The sequence below is a fragment of the Rhinatrema bivittatum genome, chromosome 7, assembly GCF_901001135.1.
Source record: "Rhinatrema bivittatum chromosome 7, aRhiBiv1.1, whole genome shotgun sequence".
Lineage (NCBI taxonomy): Eukaryota > Metazoa > Chordata > Amphibia > Gymnophiona > Rhinatrematidae > Rhinatrema > Rhinatrema bivittatum.
The window spans coordinates 83856347-83880347 of record NC_042621.1 but is presented as its reverse complement, the minus strand read 5'-3'; the positions used below and the strand labels follow the sequence as shown (position 1 = coordinate 83880347).

General features: G+C 42.6%; 1 protein-coding gene across 6 annotated transcripts in view; it reads left to right on the top strand.

The window, feature by feature from the left end:
* Positions 1-24001, top strand: part of LOC115095211 (dipeptidase 2-like) — a 171497-nt gene that overhangs the window by 39705 nt on the left and 107791 nt on the right. The window contains exon 1 of one of the 6 annotated variants that reach the window (XM_029608589.1): positions 22538-22628. The exons of 4 other annotated variants lie outside the window; for them this stretch is intronic. The gene's annotated coding sequence lies outside the window, so the exon portion shown is untranslated. Of the gene's footprint in view, positions 1-22537; positions 22629-22810; positions 22967-24001 lie in introns of those variants that run through there. One more of the 6 variants, XM_029608590.1, reaches the window with a different exon arrangement.

Genomic DNA, 24001 nt, shown 5'->3' with positions numbered 1-24001 from the left:
AATATACAAATTGTTCTAAATTTCCTAGCAGTATTTCAAGAAAAATTTGAAACCAAACAGAGCCCATTAACTTCTGTTATTGATTGTACTAGGTAAAAAGCAGATAGGAGATAGGAAAAAGGCATTGTCACTCTTATGCAGTGGAGCAGTAGGGAAGGCTAATAATATGCTGAGGTACATAAGAAGAGTTATCACCAGTAGGAAAAGATATGAATGTTAGCATTATTTAGTTTATTTTTATATTCCGCTTTTCAAAGCGGATTACATTCAGGTACTGAGGTAGTCCTCTTGCCCCCAGAGGATCTCAAGTAAGAACATAAGAACATGCCATACTGGGTCAGACCAAGGGTCCATCAAGCCCAGCATCCTGTTTCCAACAATGGCCAATCCAGGCCATAAGAACCTGGCAAGTACCCAAAAACTAAGTCTATTCCATGTAACCATTGCTAATGGCAGTGGCTATTCTCTAAGTGAACTTAATAGCAGGTAATGGACTTCTCCTCCAAGAACTTATCCAATCCTTTTTTAAACACAGCTATACTAACTGCACGAACCACATTCTCCGGTAACAAATTCCAGAGTTTAATTGTGCGTTGAGTAAAAAAGAACTTTCTCCGATTAGTTTTAAATGTGCCCCATGCTAACTTCATGGAGTGCCCCCTAGTCCTTCTAGTATCCGAAAGAGTAAATAACAGATTCACATCTACCTGTTCTAGACCTCTCCAGGGGTGTTTTTAGGAATTGGCACACAGGGCCAGGGCAGATTGAAAGAAAATAGCCCAGGAGAGTTTTCCAAAACTGATCCATGGGGTATCTGACTCCCTCATGCACCTTATCTGCAGCACATGCATCAATTCAACAGCACCCAAAAGCACGCCAAATCGACCCTGGAACAGGAAGAGATGAGTCAAAATATCCCCCAAATAAGTTTCACATTTTTCCTAAATAACTAAAGAATACGGGCCTGATTTTAAAAAGCATTTACATGCTTAAAAGTGGGTTTTTAATGTGTAAATGCACTTTACTTGTGCAGGTGAGTTTATGAAAACTGCTACAATATATGCCATCGAATTATCCATGGGATATTCTCGTACAAGTGCACTTTACACCTGTAAATGGCTTTTTTAAAAGAGCTACAATAGAATTTTACATTTACATGTATAACTTTTTTAAATTCCCTATTTATTTAGATTTATATTCTACCTTTCAGCCACTTCAAGATGATTACATTGCGGTAATGTAGGTATTTCCCTGTCCTCATTGGAGGGTGAAGTTATTTGCCCAAGCACGTACAGATTAGGGGTGAGAAAGCAGAGCTGCAGCCCCTTTTCCATCCATTCAGATCAGCAGGTTATCTTGCTGCTCCTATTTTGTTTCATTTCATTGGGTCTCTAGGGTAGAGACCTGGATACCGTGAAAAAGGAAAAGGGTCAATCTGTCCAGTTTCACCTGCTGGTCCATGAGGTCATCATGGGATATGGAAAAAAGCAGGGCAAGAGCGTGGGCAGGATTAGTGACAGCTACAGGAGCCTGAAGCAACAGCAGCAGTGCGGATGGGATCAGCGGGAAGTTACGCGTGCAAGAAGCAGGAGTGACATTGGCAGTGAGAGCGGCAGCCTGCTGTGCTGGGAACAGGTGTGAGGAGGGAGGGAGAGAAGACAACTGGTGGAGGTGAGAGAACGGGCTGGGAGATAGAGAGGTAGGGCTGGGGTGGAGTGGGGGGAGAGTGTGCTGGACACAGGTCAGGAAAGGAGGAGAGAGTATGTGGGGATGAGCTGGGGCAAAAGAGAACGGCATGGGGGAGAGATTGGCAGGGCTGGGGAAAGGGCAGAGTGAGTGGGAGGACAGGGAGAGAGACACTAGAGGATGAAGCTTGGGGATAAAGAGTAATGGAAATGGACTGGGTTGGGTTGAAAATGAGAGACTGGTGAGGATCAACAGAGGTGAAAGGAAAAGAGACTGGTGGGGATGGGATGTTAAGGAGGATTAAACTCTCAGATTTGGTGGCAAGGCAAAATCACAAATAAGAAAAATATCTTATTTTTCATATTTTAACCATGCTGTGATTCTCCCACCTCAAAATTATTTTTATGGGCCATAAAATGTTTTTAAACAATTAATCAATTGGGAAGCAATTTTCAAAATCCAAAAGCCATCATGTGTAATCCATGGGTTTTAAAGTTAATAAATGCAACTCAGTATCATAATACTCAACTCTTGTTAAATAGAAAACTTCACATTGAAATGGCTTTTGAAACAAAACATTCTGACCTGGCCAGTGTTTTGACAAGATGGCTGCTTTAGGGCATCAACTTTTAAGCTTCTAAAATGTTCTATCATCATAAAAAAATAAGAATACCATTAGAACAAGAAGAAAACAAAAAATTCCTTACAAAACAATGAAATCTCAAATCACCAATTTTACAACGTGTTGCTTTTACAACAATCCATACTCATCTGTGGCAAATGCCTACAATAGCTCAAAGTAATAAAAGCTAGCAGCCTACTGGTATTTAAACTAAGAAGCACCAATCATATTAACCCAAATGTTTCCACCCTAATTGGTTCTTTAATGTGTCAATCAAATTATCCACCAATGAGAATATGTCCTTTCAATCCTCACAGTTATTGGCAGAGGCACACATAATGGAATACTTGCTGTTTTTCTGAGTGGTTCAAAAATATGTCAATCAAACCATCAGCCATCTGAATATACCACTTACATGTCCTACACTGATACACACATGGATCATAAAAGGATCATTTAAATTAGTTCTGAGATCCAGTATGAATATCCCTCTTCAATGTCCATCTTGAAACCTGATGAAATACAAAGTTATCGCAGAAAAGTCCCCTTTCAATAATAACATTCATATCTTGCAGTTCAATACTGGCAAATTCGAAGATAAGGTGCACCAATCATATTCATCAGAATGCGTGTGAATCAATTGGTCTTTGAATGTGTCAATCAAATTGTCCACCAATTAAAATGTGTCCTTTCAATTTCTCATAGTTACAGTATATGCAGAAGCGTGCATAGCTGAATACTGATTAATTAAAAAATCTGCACTGATTCACGTTTTGTTGACAAAATACCACTTTTAATTTGATTCTGAAATCTAGTATTCCTCTTCCATGCCAATCTTGAAACCTGGTAAATGCAAAATAATCACAAAAAATGCCCCCATTCAGTACTTGCATTCAAACCTTGCAGTTCAATAATAGCAAATTCAAGGATCCATCTTTGTTCCTGCTGAAGTTCTGTCGATTGCCTCCCCGTGGATGATTTTTAACAACGCACAAAAACCCCCCCATAACTGTTCAAAAACATGGCTCTTGATCAAGGAATGCAATCCAAGTGGAGCCTCTAATCTTTTCCTCTTCAAACTCCTAATTGTTTTCCCCACGTATATCTTAGGACATGAAGAAAGGACTACATACGGTATATCACATGCACAGATGCCCAGGTGATGAAATGCTTCAATATGTAACCTTTCTTTGTGATAGGATGTATAAACTGAGACAATGTAGTTGTGACCTTGCAGGCATGGCAATGACCTTTTAGGATACCTATCCTTTCACTATCCACAGACAAGCTAGACAAAATGCTTCTTTGTTTTTCCGCCACGAATAGGCAAAACGTGCATCTTTCTAAGCAAATTGCTTTCGTAATTGCAAGCTTCTAAGATGTTTCTTAAAAATTCCTCAAATTTCTTTTGATCCAGAATTATATCTCATAACACAGTTTAGTACTTCATCAGCATCATGATTTCTCTCAGACGAACCCTGTAACAGACACTCTCTCGGATAATATAAAGTGCTTTCATATGCCCTATGAACTACTCTTTCTGGATAACCACGCTCCAAAAAAATCTTTGGTCATGTTTTTGGAATGCAGTTGAAATTTAGAAATGGAAATGCATATTCTTTTTACTGTCAAAAATTGAGAAAACAGCAAATTATCCTTGAGCGGTTGGGGATGAGAGCTAGTGTAGTATAACTATGCATTATGATCTGTTGATTTCTTATATAAGGTTGTAATGAATTTTCCATGCTGACACGCCTATACCATAACATCCAAAAATGCTATCTTCATTGGAATGTGCTCAATTGTAAATTTTATATCATCATTACAGGTGTTTAACCATTGGTGAAAGCTGAACAAATCAACTGATTCTCTCAATAACATAAAAGCATCATCTATGTATCTTATCTACAACTTAATTTTCTAAAAAAAAAAAAAAAAGGCAATACCTCTATACATTGTTTCTCAAAATCTAACATATATAAATTAGCAAGTAAATGAACCTTTGTTGATCCCATGGTTATTACTCTTGTCTGCAAGTAAAACGTTTTTTGAAAAAGTAAAAAATGTTTTCTTGCAATGCAATACTAATATGAAAGACGAAGGAACAGAATGTGGTCAATCAAACCTGTTATTCTAGGTCTTTGGCAATAACTGTAAGAGCTTTACTCTGTGGTTTGCTGGTGCATAAGGAACAACATCAGGTGTGACTAGACTGATATCATTACTCTCCCTCTTAAAAGAACAGCCATGGGATCAACAATGGTGCCTTTATTTGTTTATTTATTTATTTAGGAAATTTTATATACCGAGGTATAGCAAGCTGCCTTCACTCTGGTTTACATTTTAAACAACTTATTACAGGTGAACAGTATAACAGAGAACTTCTTGAGCTTATTAACTTAACGCATTACATTATTCTATATACAGTCAAATTGAAAAGGGATTATATTATAAAACATCTACGGATAGTTATTACAGTGAACAGGCATTGTACAATACAGGGTCTAATCGGGTAGTACGGCATACAGACATGGATTAAACAAGTACGGGAGCACGAGTTGCATATAAACTCGCGTGCGTCCTCGAGTCTCTGGTGTGTAGAGAGTCAGATTAGCCGACACCATCTGTGAATGATTGTCTGAAGAACCAAGTCTTGAGCTCCTTTTGGAATGATTTGATGTCGCTGATTGTGCTTAGGTTGTCTGGTAGGGAATTCCATGCTTTCGGTCCCGCAATGGAGAAGGCTCTGTTCCTAGTGTTGGAGAGCTTAGCTGCAGGGAGAGGGGGTATTGCTAGATGTAGTTTGCTGGTTATTCTTGTTGTGCGATGTGGTTTGTGTATCTGGATCATGTTATCAAGAGTGTTGTTCTCTGTTCTGTAGATGGCTTTGTGTAGGATAGTTAAAATCTTGAACTTGATTCTTTGTTCGACTGGTAGCCAGTGCAGATTTCTCAGAACAGGGGAGATGTGGTCCGTTTTTTTCTTGCTGGTTAGGACTCTGGCTGCAGCATTCTGCAAGAGTTGAAGAGGTTTTAAAGCAGATTTGGGAAGACCAATCAGGAGCAAGTTACAGTAATCGATGCTGGTGAATATAAGTGTTTGCAGGATGGTTCTGAATTCTTGTTGGTGTAGAAGCGGTTTAAGATATTTAAGTATGTGTAGTTTGTAAAAGCCTTCTTTAGTTTTTGCTGCGATATTCTTTTTGTGGTTTAGTTCGTTGTCGATCCAGATACTGAGGTCCTTAGTATTGTTCTTCAGTTGGATGTAAGTGTTGTCGATTTGTAAGGGCGGCAGTGGGGTAATTTGGCCTGTGTTGTTTCTTTCAATGAGGATGCACTCAGTTTTGGTCATGTTGAGGCATAGTTTTAGGTGGTTCAGCATGTTTCTGATTGCGATGAGGTGATTGGCTTTTAGACTCAGTGCATCATCAATCGTTGAGGTTATTGGAATGAGAAGTTGAATGTCGACGGCGTACATATAGTATGTAACGCCTAGACTTGAGATGAGTTGGCAGAGTGGGAGTAGATAGATATTAAAGAGGGTGGCCAAGAGGGCGGACCCTTGTGGAACCCCTGTTTCAAGGGGGAGGGGATCATAGGAGTTGTTGTTAAAGGTTACTTTGAAGAACCTGTCTTTTAGGAATGAGGTGAACCATTCGAGAGTTTTGCCTGAGACACCTATGTTTGCAAGACTGGTTATCAGGCTTTTGTGGTCTACGGTGTCAAAAGCCGCTGAGAGATCTAGTAGAATTAGTAAGTGGCTTAGTTTATTGTCAAATCCTCTTATTATTTTGTTTGATAAATTTAGTAGCAGGGTTTCTGTACTTCGATTTTTTCTGAAGCCGTGCTGAGATGGATGTAGAATTTTGTTGTTTTCCAGGTGTTCGTTAAGCTGTATCAGAGTTGCTTTCTCTATCATTTTTGCAAGTAAGGGAAGGTTAGAGATAGGACGGTAATTATTCAGATCGTCTGGGTCAAGGTTCTTTTTTTTTTAGAATTGGAGTGATTGTTGCAATTTTTAGTTTGGTTGGTAGTTCACCTTCTTCAAGTGATTTGTTTATAATTGCTGCAATGGTAGGGGCAATTATATGTGCCATTTCCTTTAATTCGCGGGTTGGGATGATATCAAGATCATGATGAGCTGGGTTTATTTTCCTTAGCATTTTTTCAGTTTCAGTATTTGTGATAGGATCGAAATTCGACCAAGGTGTTATCTTTGGCGTGTCTAGGAGTTCTACAGTGTTTGCAGAATTGTTGAAGGTGCCAGTAATTTTGTTTATTTTATTTTTAAAGAAAATGGCAAGGTCTTGGCTTAAATTGTTCGAATCAGATTTGGGGGTGGTGTTGTTGTTCTTATCTATGAGGTTTCTTACGATGTTGAAGAGGGAGTTGGAGTTGTTTGTGGAGTTTTTTATCTTTTGACTGTAGTAGTCGCGTTTGGTGTTCAGGATCATCTTTTTATAGGTGGCGAGTTGTGTGCGGTATCTTTGAAGGGATGATGGGCATTTGGATTTTCGCCATTCTTTTTCCGATTTCCTAATGTTGGATTTCATTGATCTAAGGTGGGAGTTGAACCATGGGTTGTTCTTTCTTCGGTTATTTTTTACCAGTTTCGTTTTCACGGGGTATATGTTATTTGCAGTTTGTTCGGTCAGGTGGAACCAGGATTCACTTGCTAAGCTTTTTCTCCAGGTGGTCAGAAGTAGGAACAGAAGTAGAATATAAATTTTACATCACAGTCCTTGATCTTATTCTTTATCAAATAATTTTTTTGTTTCTTACAGTACCACGGGGGGATGGAGCAATGTTGGAGGCCTGACTGCAGGCAGGGAAACTTGTTCATTATACTTTTCTGGGATTTGTTTTAGTGTAACATTCTTGTCCTTAAGCATTTTTACAAGGAAGCTGGGGGATGGGATATGCGGGGGGGGGGGGGGGGGGGGGGGGGGGTGGAGCCAATACAAATGCTTTGGCTCCCAGGCATCGGAAACACTAGTCTCTTATGAAATATTTTATTGCTGTTTAGCAAAGTTTTAAAAATTTGTATACGTTTTAAATTATTGGATGTTTTTCTATTCATTAGCTATTTTGAAATATTGATTTTTTATTAGTAAAGTTTTACTATTATGATTGTTTTATGCTTCTTGATTTTGTTGTTTGATGTTTATGAGGAATGTTGGTGATTCTGTTTTTCCACTATTCACTGCATTGAGAGTCTGGCTTGTTGCGGTTTCCAGTTCAGTTTTTGTTTGCACATTTCTATTTGTACTTTATAGTTACTTTATTCTTGTTAGGTTTCTGGACCCTTCTGTTGGGGTAAGGTCCTCACTGCCAGTAGGCGGAGAAGACGGTGCAAACTGTGCTGGAGCTTCACCTGTATCAGCCCCTTTCCCCTCAGGTTGAGCCTTTGGGTTCTGGGGACCAGCAGGTCTTAGGTGACAGTCTGAGGTGTCCGCTGAAGAGTGGCTCCAATGTCAGGTTGTGATCAAGGCAGGCAGCAAACAAGGATGACTGGTGGTCAGGCTGAGGTCGAGGCAGATGGCAAGCAAGGATGGTCAGGTCACAGGCTATGATCAGTTCCAGGAATCAGTCTGAGGGCAGGCAGGCTGAGAAAACATAGAACAAGACAAGACAGGAAATGCAGGAAAGGTTAGGTGAGGCTGAAGACAAGGGCAAGGTGAAGATGAAGGCAAGGCTAAAGATGAAGGAAGCAGCAACTCACACTCTCAAGAGAGTCGACCAGTTGCTGAGGCACCATTTAAATACCTGGCCATGTGATATCAACAGGAAGCACCAGGGGGCATAATTCCCACCACAGGACCTTTAAGATCAGGTGCGTGCCATGTGCATGCACCTAGAGTGGGATCCGGTGTTTGACAGTATGGCATCTCTGGCCATGTAGCATGGCGGCATTTGGCCCGGGCAGCATGGGGTGAGTGAGTCAGCTTCCAGGGCAGCTAGTGAGCTGGCAAATGTGTAATAGTTCTGTATTTGGTGAGGGTCTGTCTATGCTCTGCATATGTGACCAAGGTGAGATATTCTACTAGTATGTAGTTTCTGTGTAGGGATTTATAGCAGCCTGGCTTGTTCTGTTTTCCTATAGGTGTTTAAGGGCCTAGTGTAAAATTTGCAATGTTGCATTTTTATAGGAAGGATTGTTACTGTTTGAGTGCTGGAAGTTAGTGCTGTTTTTTTATGGGTGGTTTTTATATTGTAATTCCGTTTACTCATGGCTTTCTGAGGGCCAAGCCCATACCAAATACATGTTACAATAGGCCTAATCCTATATGGGCTCTATGAGTCTCTTTTGTAGGGTTTTCTCATTGGCACCACAATAGTGCATGCAAATATGATATATATATATATATATATATATATATATATATATATATATATATATTGTAAGTAAATCTGTATTAGAAATGCATAATTGCAATAGTGTGTGTGGAGGTCTGGGAGGGGCACAAGGTGTAAAGTTCATCTAGAGTGCTTAATGTCCTTGCACCGGCCCTGTGGGAAGGAACAGGTGAGAGAGACTGGTTGAGATATGTTAGGAAAGAGAGAGAGCGAGAGCTAGTGCAGACTGATAAGAGTGGGGGGGGGGGGGGGTGAGACATGGGGAAGGCTTGAGGGTGGAGGAAGACTGAAGGAATCATGGGGATGTTGGAAGTTGATAAGGAGCTTGCACAGTCAAAAAAGGTTGGGAACCTGTGTCCTAGTAAGGTCCCATTACTACAACTGAAGTCTGAAAAGGTGCAAAATGAAAAATTCATACTGGCTGCACATTGCCTAGGATAAAAAGGTAACTACAAAAATTGTGGCAATTTTTACATATATCACACCTCTAAAGAATCAATATATTATAGTGACATATAGAATAATTATTTAGCAACCCTGGAACAATATATACCCCACAAATAATCATAAAATAAACATTCATACAGCCATTCACACAGTTAGTGTTCCCGGGTACAAGAGACGCGGGTTTACCCTATGCGTTTGTGAATTGAAATGTGTGAAAACTGAAGGATAGCATCTCCTCCGCGGATGTATCTGAAATGTCAGGATCGGGATTTGAGAAAGGATACACATATGAGATCTATAATTAGAAGAATTACATGCTTTGTAGACGAGGTGGCATGAAAATGCTTTACGTAAGTACTCGGGAACAGTAACTGTGTGAACTGGATGTTTGCTCCCTTCATAGCAAAACATGTTGGGAGTCCGGTAGAAAAGTAAAGGAAGTCTGAAAAAGAAATGTTGAAATTCCTTTTTAAAATTATGTGAATGGCTGTATGAATGTTTATTTTATGATTATTTGTGGGGTATATATTGTTCCTGGGTTGATTCTATGTGTATCTGATGAAAGAAATGAGATTTTATAAATTAATGTTTTGTACTAAATAAAGAATTTTCTAAATAATGATTCTATATGTCACTATAATATATTGATAGGATAAAAAGGTGGCAGCTGTGAGTATCTGTGCTAGGGCTGATGATAGTGGAAGTTCTGGAAATTCTGCACTTACAAGGGTTGACTGGTGGTGAAGATGAAAATAAACAAACAAAAACTCATGGGATAAACCCTATGGATCCCTAAAGACTGGAGGTGGAATGAAGAACAGGCTGCGAGGGGGTAACCTGCACGGAGCGGCAGCCTGGGGATTACTCCCTTGCATTATTCTGATGCCCTGCACCATCGCTCTCCGCTTCGATGGGGGGGGGGGGGGGGGGAGAGGGAATTGGATTCAGACGACATCTAGTGCTGGGCCCTGGGGTACTGATAACGCAGACATTAGGGGAAAAGTGCAGGACTGCTTTTATGGCCAGGTCCAAAAGCAAAACATGTTCAAACAGCATTGTCTGAATTATCAGGAAGGCTGCTCACCCTGTAAAAACGTTATTAAAACGAGCAGGCATGTACCTGTATATCCATGAATTGGACAACAAACGAGGATACACTAGAATTTTTAATTATGCGTGCACTTACGTGTTTATGTTTTAAAATGCACAAAGGGCTGGATTTTAAAAGCCCTGCGCACATAAATCCGGCCAGATTTACACGCGCAGGGCACTTGCGCGCCGGCGCGCCTATTTTGCATAGGCCGCCGGCGCGCGCATAGCCCCGGGACACGCATAAGTCCTGGGGCTTCGTAAAAGGGGCGGGAGGGGGGCGTGTCTGGGGTCAGGGGGCGGGTCCGGGGGCCAAGGCCTCCGGACCAGCTCCCGGGTCGGGTGATGGCGCGCCAGCAGCCCGCTGGCACGCGCAGATTTACACCTGCCTCGGGTAGGTGTAAATTTATTTATTTATTTATTTATTTAAGATTTTTATATACCGGCATTCGTGATACAATCACATCATGCCGGTTTACATAAAACAAGGGGTGTACAATGAACAATTGAATAACTTATTGGTGAGGAAGTAAGCAGTTACAAATAACAGGGGAAATAAAACTGGGAGAAGAGAAAAAAAGGATAGGATAACATTAGATAACGATAGATAGATAAATCTGCTGACAAAGGTGGGGGGGGGTTTAGATAGGGCCGGGGGGGTGGTTTAGGTAGGTGAATGGAGGCGGAAGGAAAGTTCCCTCCGAGGGAACTTTCCTTCCCTCCGAGGCCGCTCTGATTTCGGAGCGGCCTCGGAGGGAACAGGCAGCGAGTGCCGGGCTCGGCGCGCGCAGGTTGCACAATTGTGCACCCCCTTGCGGCTACGTGAGTATCTTATAAAATCCAGGAGCAGCAGTAAAGTTACAGAGACAGCAAGGTTTCCGGCTTAAAATACAGAGTTATGGGCCGCCTTTGATCATTTCTTACCTGAGGGTCTGACTGGAGTGAGGCCCGTGATACTTTTCCTTTCCTTCGGTGTGCCCAGATGCTGAGAGGTCCGTGGACCGCGGACACTTCCTGTATCCGGGTATCGACGGTGACATCAGGAGGAGGAGCCGGGTAAGCTTTTAAAAACTTGCCTACGTCAGCGCGACGGCAAAGCCGTGCATGGCTTTGCCCGGTTTAGCCCGGATTTGAACGGATGTGAACGGAGGCTAACGATTTCTGTGGCCATAGAGAACAAGATAAGTTAAGTAAGACTTGTTGTCTATATTTGATTACAATTCTGACTGGGTGAATTGTGGTTTGGAAATTTTCCTAAATAGTATAATATCTAGTCGCTATGCCTCATACTAAGAGGAAAGCGAAGTTGAGAGAGTTTTCCTCAACATCCACTCCGAATAAAATGACACAACCCAGTATGGATTGTTTTCAAACTGCTTCCACACTTACTCCGGCGGGGCCGCTAATAGATCAGTCCAGGAGCAGGAACTGAACTATTTGGCCAATGAGGCATCTTTAACCCCCGAGGCCCCAGAGAAACCAGTCCCTCCCTCTGCGAAATCTATTGATGATCAGTTTATATCAAAAGATTCTTTTGATACTCAAGGAGAAGTTACGAATATGACTAAAACTTCTGATATAGAAGTGCAAAGTCAAGAAGATCAAAAAGTACAGTCTCCAATAATCGCAGAAGGTTTTGTTGGGTCCTTTAAACAGACCAGAGCGGAGACCACAGCAATCTGGTATTGGGGATATCTCTGTTATTGTTCCTCAAAAATTTTCCATTGAAGAATTAGGATTAATGATGGTGAATATGCAAAAATCTATCAATAATCTTACTTTAACTGTCCAAGATGCTTTGGAAAAGAATTACATATACACAGGAAAAGATTGAAAGTCTGGAAAAATGTACATTTATTCGATCAAAAATTAGGAGATATCCATAAAGTTCAAATAAATTTGATAAAATCTGTTGAAGAATATGAAGGGAAAATTGAAATATTAGAAAATCAAAACAGGAGATTGAATCTTAGGTTACTGAGTTTTCCAAAAATTCACCAAGCAACCCCAATTGATTTACTCAATAGCTATTTGAAAAATATTTTAAAATACTCGGAAAATTCCCTGCCAGCTATTTCTAAGTTTTACTGTTTACAACAACCACAAGAAGGGAAAAACTTGGAAGGAAAAGATAATTTGAATTTAACAGATTTCCTTGAGAAATCATTTGAATCTAAAATTGACACCAGGGCTACGTTATTAGTACAATTTTTATCCCTTGTAGACAGAGATACAGTGTTAAAAATGCATTTTAAACATCAAAAAAATGATTTTTATGGATATCCCATAAGAATATTTCCAGATGTAGTGCGTACAACTCAGATGAGACGGAAAAAGTTTATAGAAATGCGAAAAGAAGTTTTGGAAAGAGGTGCTCAGTTTAATTTAGAATATCCTTGTAGATGTTTTATAAAAGATAGAGATGCCAGATATGTCTTTAATTTTCCAGATCAGCTTCGTGTTCATCTAGATACACATTCTGAATCACTCATGATTTTGTTTAAAGGGGGGAAATAAATTAAATGTGTGGAAAGGCAACAATTTGTTTAAAGTGAATTTCACTTTTCAGTATTTCCTGTGCTGGGCTCCATTGTTTTCTTACTTAATTTTTAATTGTTCTCTAATTTCTTAATAATTTCCTTAGTATAGGATAATAATAGTATTTTGAATTCTTTGTCAGAATAAGGAAGTAATCCCTGATTATATGATTATGACTAAGATTATCCTATGTATTCTTTCTGTTTGTAAACTTTGAAATGCAATTAAAAATAAAATAAAAAAAACAGAGTTATGCACATAAGAAATTGCCATGCTGGGTCAGACCAAGGGTCGATCAAGCCCAGCATCCTGTTTCCAACAGAGGCCAAAACCAGGCCACAAGAACCTGGCAAGTACCCAAACACTAAGAAGATCCCATGCTACTGATGCAATTAATAGCAGTGCCTATTCCCTAAGTAAAATTGATTAATAGCCGTTAATGGACTTCTCCTCCAAGAACTTATCCAAAGCTTTTTTAAACACAGCTACACTAACTGCACTAACCACATCCTCTGGCAACAAATTCCAGAGCTTTATTGTGCGCTGAGTGAAAAAGAACTTTCTCCGATTAGTTTTAAATGTGCCCCATGCTAACTTCATGGAGTGTTGGCCCCGCCCAGGAATGCCCATGCTCCGCCCCTTCCCCATCCCTTTTCCACCCTCATTTTTGATGCACGCACTAGTATATCTGCGTGTACTTTGTGGCTTTTTAAAATCTGCATTGCTCACGTTAATATAGGCATTTTTTACGTGAGTTATGCTTTTAAAATCAATCTGAGCGCGTGCAAATGTCTCTCATGCTCCAGGTTGTGCTGTGCATGATCTATGAGCAGCTCAAGGGCATAGCTTTAGTGGGAGAGGTGGAGCGGGAGGGGATGGTAAGTGCTCCTGTCCTATAAGGGTGGGGCGGGCCATACGACAGGGGTGTCCTGCCGTTAGAAGCACTTACCAGTGGGTGTCAGTGTGCTGCAATGAATTACAAATTGGTTGACAGATAGGCGACAGCAGGTAATGGTAAGAGAGCAGTGTTAAGTGGAGTCCCTCCAGGTTCAGTTTTGGGTCTGGTTCTGGTCAATGTCTTCATGAGTGATATTGCAGAGGGGTTAGAGGCAGAAGTATGTCTTTTTTTAAACTTTTTATTTATTAGATTAAATATTATTACAAAGCACAAAACCTTTGATTGAGAAGCATGGTATCAAAGGATATCGTCCAATAAGAAAAACAATTTTACAATCTCAGTATCCACAAACTAAATAAAACGGGAAAAGGGGGCAGAAATTGAGGAGAATAAAGAAGAATTTCACAAAAGAGAGTTAAGAGACTACCTTAGCATGATAGCTGAGATTTCCTGCTGTACATATATAAAGCGACGATGTGACTGAAGAATAAGGATCAGTAAGCAGGTTTTTAGAATCAATAAATTACCTTAAGTTGTTCAGGAGCAAAAAAGACAGATGAGTTCTGCTGAAAGTTTACCACACATTTACAGGGATATTGTAGAAAGAAGGAAGTTACAAAAGAACAGGTTTGCTGATGCAAAGACTCCTTTCTTGAGTAACATGTGCTGAGTCTGGAAAAATACAAACACTTTGCCCCATAAACTGTTCATATGTTGAAAATAAGCCTTCACCACAGTACTTAAGTCTGTTAGTCTCTTTCTTTGCTGAATCAATGTTGATCGCTCCGCCACCTCATATTCTGAAGATTGCAAAAAGGCAGTTAACTCTAAATTGACAGGAATCTGAGAATTATTCCTACCAGGTAGAAAATAGACTTTAGTGAGAGAAGAAACCATATCAGGGGAAATATTTAAAACCTCCTGGAAAAAGTTACAAAGAGTTAACTGAGGTAATTCACCAATAACACAAGGAAAATTCAACAAATGAAGGTTTAGCTATCAAAGTCTATTTTATATCAGTTCAACTCTTCTGGAAATACTACCACGTTCCTGCATAAGTGAAGCTTGAACTGATTTCACCATCTTAACTTCATCTTGCAAGGTCAATATCTTCCTAGCATCAACCTGGCGCTAAGAGTCAAAATCAGTAGATAATGATTCCAGTTTGTTGGCAATGGAGTCTACTAAGGGAGAACATTGGAAAAAAGCAGATCCAAAATGAGCCATTAAATCCCAAATAGCATCTAGATTCACAATCTCTGCCTTGGGAGGCACAAAACAGGCTTCACTAGAAACAGTTCCTGGAAAAATGTGTAAAGAGCCAGGACAAGAATCAGCGGTAGCATGCAAAATCCTCTTCCCAGATGGACAAAGAGAATCAACGCCGAGCTCCCTCTCTTCCAAAGAAACCCCCACCACCAGCACTAGCCCCATCATCAAGAGAAACTCAGTGGGACCGGAGGAAATTGATCATTGAGGGGGCTGAGTGAAGTCAGCAATGTGGACCACCCCCTCAGATGTAGGAACCGCGAAGGAATCAATCAGATGCTGCTCTGGAAGGGGAGAGGACTCAGTGGGGTAAGTCCTAACCTTCCCCTTCTTCTTTTAAGGCATAATGAGTGAAGGAAATCAGCAAAAAGCAACAATTCGGAGAAGGAAACCAGGAAGCGTTCTCTCAATGCAAAATATCACGCGGCCATCTGCCCTCCAAAAGTATGTCTTTTTGCGGATGATACTAAGATCTGCAACAGAGTGGATACACATAACATAAGAACATAAGAATTTGCCATCCTGGATCAGACTGAGAGTCAATTAAGCTTGGTATCCTGTTTTCAACAGCGCTTAATCCAGGTCATAGTATCTGGCGAGATCCCAAACAGTAAATAGTTCCTATGCTGTTATTGCACAGTGATAATTAGTGGCTATTTCTTAAGTCTACTTGGTAAACAACAGGTTATTAACTTCTCCTCCAGGAACTTGGCCAAATCTTTTTTAAACCTAGCTATGCCAATTGCCTTTACCACATCAACTGGTAATGAATTCCAGAGTTTGATTATATATTGAGTGTAAAAGAATTTGTTTTGAATGTGCTATTATTAATATTATGGCGTGCCCTGTAGTCTTTGTATTTTTTGAAAGAGTAAATAAGTGATTTACATTTATCCATTCTATTCCACTCATGATTTTATAGACCTCTATCATATCCCCCCCCAAAAAAAACATCTCATCTCCAAGTTGTTGCATATTGGGAAAAATAACCCTTGCTGTAGTTACATAAAGGGGCTGATGCAGTAAAGTGCACTCAGGCTGAGCGCACTGTTAGCCCCCGGTTGGATGTGCGTTTTCGACGAGCTATTTTTACCCCTTATACATTAAGGGGTAATAGCGCATGGAAAACGTGTGGCCAACCCCCCCCCCCCCCCCCCCCCGAAACTAATAGCGCCTGCAGGATGCAAATGCATGTTGATGGCCCTATTAGTTATTCCTGCGCGAAACAGAAAGTAAAATGTACTGCCAAGCCACACATTTTACTTTCAGAAATTAATGCCTGCCAAAGGGAAGAGTTAATTTCGGCTGGCACTGGGAAAGTGTACAGAAAAGCAGAAAAAATTGCTTTTCTGTACACCCTCCAACTTAATATCGTAGTGATATTAAGTCGGAGGCCCCAAAAATTAAAAAAAATTAAAAATTAAAAAAAAAAAAAATTAAATCTGCCCGCAGGTTGGAAGACGGACACTCAATTTTGCCGGCGTCCATTTTCCGAACCCGTGACTGTCAGCGGGTTTGAGAACCGATGCTGGTAAAATTGAGCGTCCGCTGACAGCCGCCGCTTCTGTCAAAAAGGAGGCGCTAGGGACGTGCTAGTGTCCTTAATGCCTCCTTTTACTGCGGGCCTCATTTGCATATTTTTTTCTTTCTGAATCGCGCGCCAGGAGAGTGGGCGCTCGCCGGCTCTCCCACGGGTTTTTCTGTATCGGCCCTAATGTTAGGTTCCATATTAGGGGCTACCACCCAGGAAAAAGATCTAGGCATCTTAGTGGATATAATACCTTGAAATCGTCAGCTCAGTGTGCTGCAGCAGTCAAAAAAACAAACAGAATATTAGGAATTATTAGGAAGGGAATGGTTAATAAAACGGAAAATGTCATAATGCCTTTGTATCGTTCCATGGCGAGACTGCACCTTGAATATTGTGTACAATTCTGGTCGCCGCATCTCAGAAAAGAAATAGTTGCGATGGAGAAGTACAGAGAAGGGCAACCAAAATGATAAAGTGGATGGAACAGCTCCCCTATGAGGAAAGGCTGAAGAGGTTAGGGCTGTTCAGCTTGGAGAAGAGACAGCTGGGTGGGGGGGGGGGGATATGATAAAGGTCTTTAAGGTCATGAGAGGTCTTGAACGAGTAGATGTAAATCGGTTAATTACACTTTTGGATAATAGAAGGACTAGGGGGCATTCCATGACGTTAGCAAGTAGCACATTTAAGACTTATCGGAGAAAACTCTTTTTCACTCAGGTTTGGATAAGTTCTTGGAGGAGAAGTCCATTAACTGCTATTAATCAAGTTGACTTAGAGAATAGCCACTGCTATTAATTGCATCAGTACCATGGGATTTTCTTAGTGTTTGGGTAATTGTCAGGTACTTGTAGCCTGGATTGGCCTCTGTTGGAAACAGGATGCTGGGCTTGATGGGCCCTTGGTCTGACCCAGTATGGCATGTTCTTATGTTCTCATAAGAGAGCCATTCCATCCCCCTTATCTTGGTTGCCTTTCTCTGTACTTTCCCCTTCGCAACTATATCTTTTTTGAGATGCGGCGACCAGAATTGTACACAGAATTCAAGGTGCGGTCTCATCTTGAAGCGATACAGAAGCATTATGACATTTGATATTGTATTCTTCATTCCTTTCCTAATAATTCCTATCATTCTGTGTGCTTTTTTGACCGCCACTGCACACTGAAGCAAGGACTTCAATGATGCTTGGATCCTTTTCCTGGGTGGTAACTCTTAATATGGAACCCAACGCTTCAGCCTGTCCTGGAACACCCCCATATTTTGTAGCTAGAATTTAGCCACATAAGGCTTCACATATCGCTGCTTTGTCATTTAGATGGATAACTTTTCAGTTAATTGTCTAAATGGCTCTGAATATCGGCCTCGGAGAGTCCTCCTCCTAATCATGCTGGCTACCCGCTAACCATTTCTCCTGCTGCTTCTTTATCTTGCTAAAGCTGCCTCATTTATTTCACCTGGCAGTCATCTTCTACCTGAGGGGCTGATCACACTCTGCTTGAGTTACTCTCTACTGATCCTCCCAGAACTTGCTTTCTCTGGGAAAAGTAGTCCCAGGAGTAGTCATCTTGGCTTTATCTTGCTCTTTTCCAAATTAGAGGAACCCTGACCAGAAAATGGTTATGCTTGACCTTTTTTTCTGTGCAGGGCCCAGGCAAACATCTAGTGACCATCACAAGCACACACCAGCATTAGAATCAGAAGAAGGTAGCAGTAGTAACCTGGGGACCCCTTCTGTAATTCAAAGTAAAAGTCAGAAGACAGGGGATGAAAAGTGGAAGACTTTTTTTCCCCAAGCTGATCCCAAAGACCCTTCCAGCAGTCAGGTGGCAGGCCAGAAGTTCCCAGCCATGTGTCCAAAGTGGTAACTCATCATAGAGGAAATATAGTGTTGTTCCATAGCACTGTGCCAGAGCAAGAGATAGACAGCATCATGGAAATGGTTGCCCTTCATTATCATCTCCTTCAGGAAGTGGAGATCATGGGCTTTAAATATCTGCTGAATGTGTTAGCCCCCAATTACAAAGTCTCTTCCAGGGCTACTTTTAGTAGGAAATTCATCTCCACCCTCTACAACCAGTGCCATAGTCGCATACATGTGCAGCTGATTAAGGCAGAGGTTAGCAGCATGTATTTCACTAGCAATATCTGGAGCAGCACGGACGATATGCATACTTTCCTCTCCCTGGTAGGAACTATCAGCAGCCCTAGTGGAGACAGAGGTGTTGCAGTTTGTGGGCGCCTTGTAGCAGCAGGTGTGAGAAAGAGACGGAAACCTCTTACAGAAAACAATATATATATATATGCTTGTTACGCTTTGTGATCCATGAGTGAAAGGGAGTTTCATATTCATGAACAAGATGCTGGTGGCTAGAATGTATGAACAGGAGTTCCAGAGGCAGAGGCACAGTGTGGATGTAACACAAAAAAGTGGCCATCTCAGAGAGTAGTTCAAGCAGGAGCAGCACTCTGTCAACTACCTCTTCTGGCCCACCTCAATACTCCAAAGCCACATTGTCCGCAAAGAACCATCTCTCCTGACACAGCCAGAGCTAAAGCAACTGGCAAAAGAGACCCTTGGCCCACCCCTGCAAAAGAGAGTGCAGCAGAAATTTCTATGAAACGCTATCTCACAGATCCTATCAAGGATATGGACACAGATGTGCTGGCATATTGAGCACACAAGTTTCTAGTCTGGTAAGACTTAGCCACGGTGACTCAGTGATATTGTTTCTGCCCAGTGAATAGCAGGGGAAATTGTGAGCCTTCATCTTTCAAGGTTGGTGTCAGAGTTGATGGCTTTGCCTACCTGCCATGCCCCAGATGTACCATCTTAGGGGTCTTGCAGTTTGCACTCTGCCTACCTGCCATGCCCCTAATATATAAAATTAGGGGTCTTGCTGACATTCTCCTGTTGAAACACCTTGGGGATCTTTCTACCATTCAGCCTTGCTGCTAAACCCTATACCCCAGACTTTATACCTTAGGGGTATTGCTTCCAACTCTGCCTTGATGCTATACCCAACATACTACATTTTGCATGAACAGTCCAAGGTATCGTGAAGGGGGAACAAAGTGGCCGGAGGGCCACTCCGGAGACCAGCATTGCGTTGCTGGGTCTCATTGGTGCATGTAGGTCCAGCGGAGGGCTGAGCCTGCCTTGTTCTTTTTCCGATTTCCTTGCCTTAGTTCCAGTCCTGTCTTGTTCCTGTCCGCCTGTGCTTGCATGCTCTCACCTCCCACAGTGTGCCTTGGGGCTACTCCCTGAGTTTTGCTGTGGTTCAGGGGCTCACGCTCTCCCATGAGCTGGTGACCGCGCCACCGTGCTCTCAACACCAGCCGCAGACCTCGCGGTTGTAACAGAATCTGAAGGCCACGGTCACAGCAGTAACCTCTGCTCCATGCACGTTATCGCCATGTTTCTGTTAAGGGTAGCACTGCCTCTTCATGCAATATCCCCCAAGCCTTATGTTAAGGGTAGTAATGTTAGCAATAATAATCAAATAACTGTCCAGCTCATAACAAAATTACTGCTAGCAAACCTTTTATGAGATGAGCAGCTTTCATGATAATTAATACAATGCTTGAACGTGCTTTTCTTTTGGACTTGGCTGTAGAAGCTAGGGATGTGCATTCGTTTCATATGTTTCCTATACAAGCATGAAATATGAAACGTATGAAACGAATGCACATCCCTAGTAGAAGCAGACCTGTGCTTTTCCACCCTGATGTCTGCATGTCAGTCCTTGGACCATAAAACTGGGGCCCAGTGTTGACTGTCGTCTGAATCCAAGTCCTCTTTTTGCTATGCTAACTCTTTAAGATAGTAACTGCCTCTCCTTGCAGGTTACACCCACGCACCCCTTTCTTCATTTCCAACCTCTACCAACAGGGATGCCCAATGTTTATCCCATGCCCTTTTGAATTTGACGACTGTTTTCACCTTCACCGTCTCTTCCGGAAGGGCATTCCAAGCATCTGCCACCCTCTCCACGAGGAAATTTTCCTGAAGCTGGTTCTGAGTCGTCCCCCTGGAGTTTCAGTTTGTGAGCCCTAGTTGTACAGTTTCCATTCTAACAGAAAAAATGCTGAATATCGACCTCGGTTTCCATATTTCTACTGCACATGTACGTTTCCACTCTAATATGATAAATTCTGCCTTGGGTGAATTTTGTATTCAGAAAGGTGGGTAATAAATCGTGATATATGTTACGGTCCCGGTCGCAATGGTCGCGACCAGACCCTCACCTCCTTGGTCCCGTTCCATCTCCGAGAGCCTGCGGCCTGTTTCGCGGTGTCCCCACAGGGGGGGGGGGAGACGACACGCCACCGAGAAACCCTTCCTGGACGCCGACCCCTTAGGCGCGTGTGCGCAGGAGCTGCGCTTATGAAGGCCTTTTCCCGCCACTGAAGGCTCCGCCTTACCCTGACGTCAGACGCTGTGGCCTATGTAAGGTCACCGCGGAGCCCAGGACTTTGCCTTGCAACGGGATTCCTTGCGGTTCCCAGTTGCTCCGAGCCCCGGAATGTGCTATTGCATTAGCAACTCCGTTCCTGCCTGAGACTTGCTACGCTTGTGTCCAAGTCCTGTCTTTGCTCCTGCTCGGTTCCAGTAACCTGTCCTGCTTCAGTTCCAGCTTGGATCCAGTACCGGTCCTGCTTCAGTTCCAGCTTGGATCCAGTACCCTGTCCTGCTTCAGTTCCCGCTTGGTTCTAGTAACCTGTCCTGCTTCAGTTCCAGCTTGGATCCAGTACCTGTCCTGCTTCAGTTCCTGCCTGGTTCTAGTAACGTGTTCTGCTTCAGTTCCAGCTTGGATCCAGTACCTGTCCTGCTTCAGTTCCTGCCTGGTTCCAGTAACCTGTCTTGCCTCAGTTCCAGCTTGGTTCCAGTACCTCTCCTGCTTCAGTTCCCGCTTGGTTCCAGTAACCTGTCCTGCTTCAGTTCCAGCTTGGATCCAGTACCTGTCCTGCTTCAGTTCCAGCTTGGATCCAGTACCGGTCCTGCTTCAGTTCCAGCTTGGATCCAGTACCTCTCCTGCTTCAGTTCCCGCTTGGTTCTAGTAACCTGTCCTGCTTCAGTTCCAGCTTGGATCCAGTACCGGTCCTGCTTCAGTTCCAGCTTGGTTCTAGTAACCTGTCCTGCTTCAGTTCCAGCTTGGATCCAGTACCTGTCCTGCTTCAGTTCCTGCCTGGTTCCAGTAACCTGTCTTGCCTCAGTTCCAGCTTGGATCCAGTACCGGTCCTGCCTCAGTTCCAGCTTGGATCCAGTACCGGTCCTGCTTCAGTTCCAGCTTGGATCCAGTACCTGTCCTGCTTCAGTTTCTGCCTGATTCCGGATCCCTGCCCGTCTGCTACAGCTCCAGCCTCCGTGATCTCATAAGTCCCAGCGGCCGGGCTCCTACGGGCTCCTCCCGGGGGAGCTCCGGTTTCCAGGGTGAATCCCCTAAGTCCCAAGCGGCTGGGCTCCTACGGGCTCCTCCCGGGGGAGTACCAGCTTCCTGGGTGAAGCTCACCGTCCGTCACCTGCCCGGTATCTGCCTCCCAGCCTGGGCAGATACCGGGGCTGGGAGGCAGATCTGCTCAAGCAGAGACTATAGTCCATCTCTCCCCAGTCTTCCGCAGGCTGGCCCAAGGGTCCACTAAAACAGCTAATTCACAACAATATATTATATTTATTTATCTTTATTATTGTGTTTAATGGTGAATTGCTACAGTACTCCATAGAGAGGTGTGTGTGTGAGGCATTGTCATACCTGATAAGTCTGCACAGTATTTTACTGTTTGCATTGGGGGAAAAGAAACAAAACAAAAAGGCAGAAACGTGGATGCTGGAGAAATTGAGAAAAAAAATTGAGCTGGGAGCAAATACTTATGTGTTGGTAGATCTGACACCGTGTAAACTTCAAATGAAAATTAAAGACAGCCAGGTTAATGTTTAAAAATTCAGTCTTTGAGATTACTCTAAGCAAAGTTACAATAGAAAAATAGAATAAGGATGTTTATGAACAGATAAGAAAAAACAGGAAGCAGCATCTTAAGATTGATAAAATTGAAGGGGGAAGTACTACTGTCAGCCTTTAAGCAAATAACTTAGAAATGCAAACATAAAAGATGTAAAGATTTCTCCAGTGTAATAATGGAAGAGTGCGGAGCACAAAGGAGAATCACAGCCTAATGCAAGGCAGTGGGGAGTGGAGGTAAATATTTCTGGCACAATTGAATGCCATTCACTGTTACCAGGGACTATTCATACTCTGATGTTTCTCAGAAATAAGAATCCTTCACATTAACCGACTCTGCTAAATAGCAAATTGATTATGAATGAGCTGTTCCTTTTTTTTGGTCTTTTGAAGTTAAATACTGAATCGGAAAGGTTTGATGCTGGCAACTGAGCAATATCAAGGCAGGGACTGGTAAAGGGAAATTCTTACAGGGCACAAATTCAAGCTAGAGCCTTGCTGCAAAGGTAGTCCCATCTCTTCCTAACCTCTGATTTCTTCTACCAGCAGACGTTCAGAGCTCAGAGCTAAAACAGGTACATTTCAGCTATCATCCAAGTATAGCAATATGTTTGGTTCAAGAATGTATTACAAAGCTTTGTGAAATTATATTTTCTCTTCCTACTCTGTTTTAGTATATCTTCCTAATTTATTTTTGAAGAATTTTCCCTGAAATAATTTCATGATGGCTTTCCTAGAGATTCAGTTGAAATTATAACTGCTGGTTTATAACTTCTCTCTTTACTATGTGTTGTGCTCAGGGGTGGACCCTTGTCCTGAGGCAGTGGAGAACTGCCCCCAGGGGACGGAGCACTGGAGGAGACAGAGGCTAGAAAGAGCTTCACCACTGGAAGCTCGAGGTCCCCCCCCGGGAGGAACCCTAGGGACCCGGGCTTCGCAGGGTCTCCTGGGAAGGTGGAAGTCTGGCATGCCCATGAGCAGAAGGGGAGTGTGGTCAGGTTTGAGACAGGAGGTCCAATGTAGCAAGGAGGACCAGAAGAGCGTCGGTGATGACAAGGCGAGGAACAGAGCCAGAATCTAGGGATGCAGTCAAACAGACAGAGGTCAAAGTCCAGGAGTCAGTCCGAGGAGTAGTCAGTGAGCAGAGGTCAGACGAGGTCACAGGCAGGCTGAGGTCAGAAGGCAGGCAGCAGGCAGGTCGAGGAACGGACTGGAGTCGCAGGCAGGCAAGTTGAGGGATGGTCTGGAGTCAGGAGGCAGGCAGGTTGAAGAGCAAGCCGAGGTAAGTACCAGTATTTTTATTTATTTTTTTATCTGAGATATCACGTCTGTTTACATTCAGGTACTATAGGTATTTCCCTATCCCTAGCGGGCTTACAATCTAAGTTTTGTACCTGAGGCAATGGAGGGTAAAGTGACTTGCCCAAGGTCACAAGGAGAGACAGCGGGACTTGAACTGTGGTCTCTTGGTTCGTAGCCCCCCTGCTCTAACCACTAGGCTATTCCTCCCCCCCAGTAAGACAGTCTGGGGTACTACCTGGCTAGATGAACAGACGGACAGGAATGGAAGGACACTGGAGTACTAGGAAGCAGGAACAGAACTGGAACAG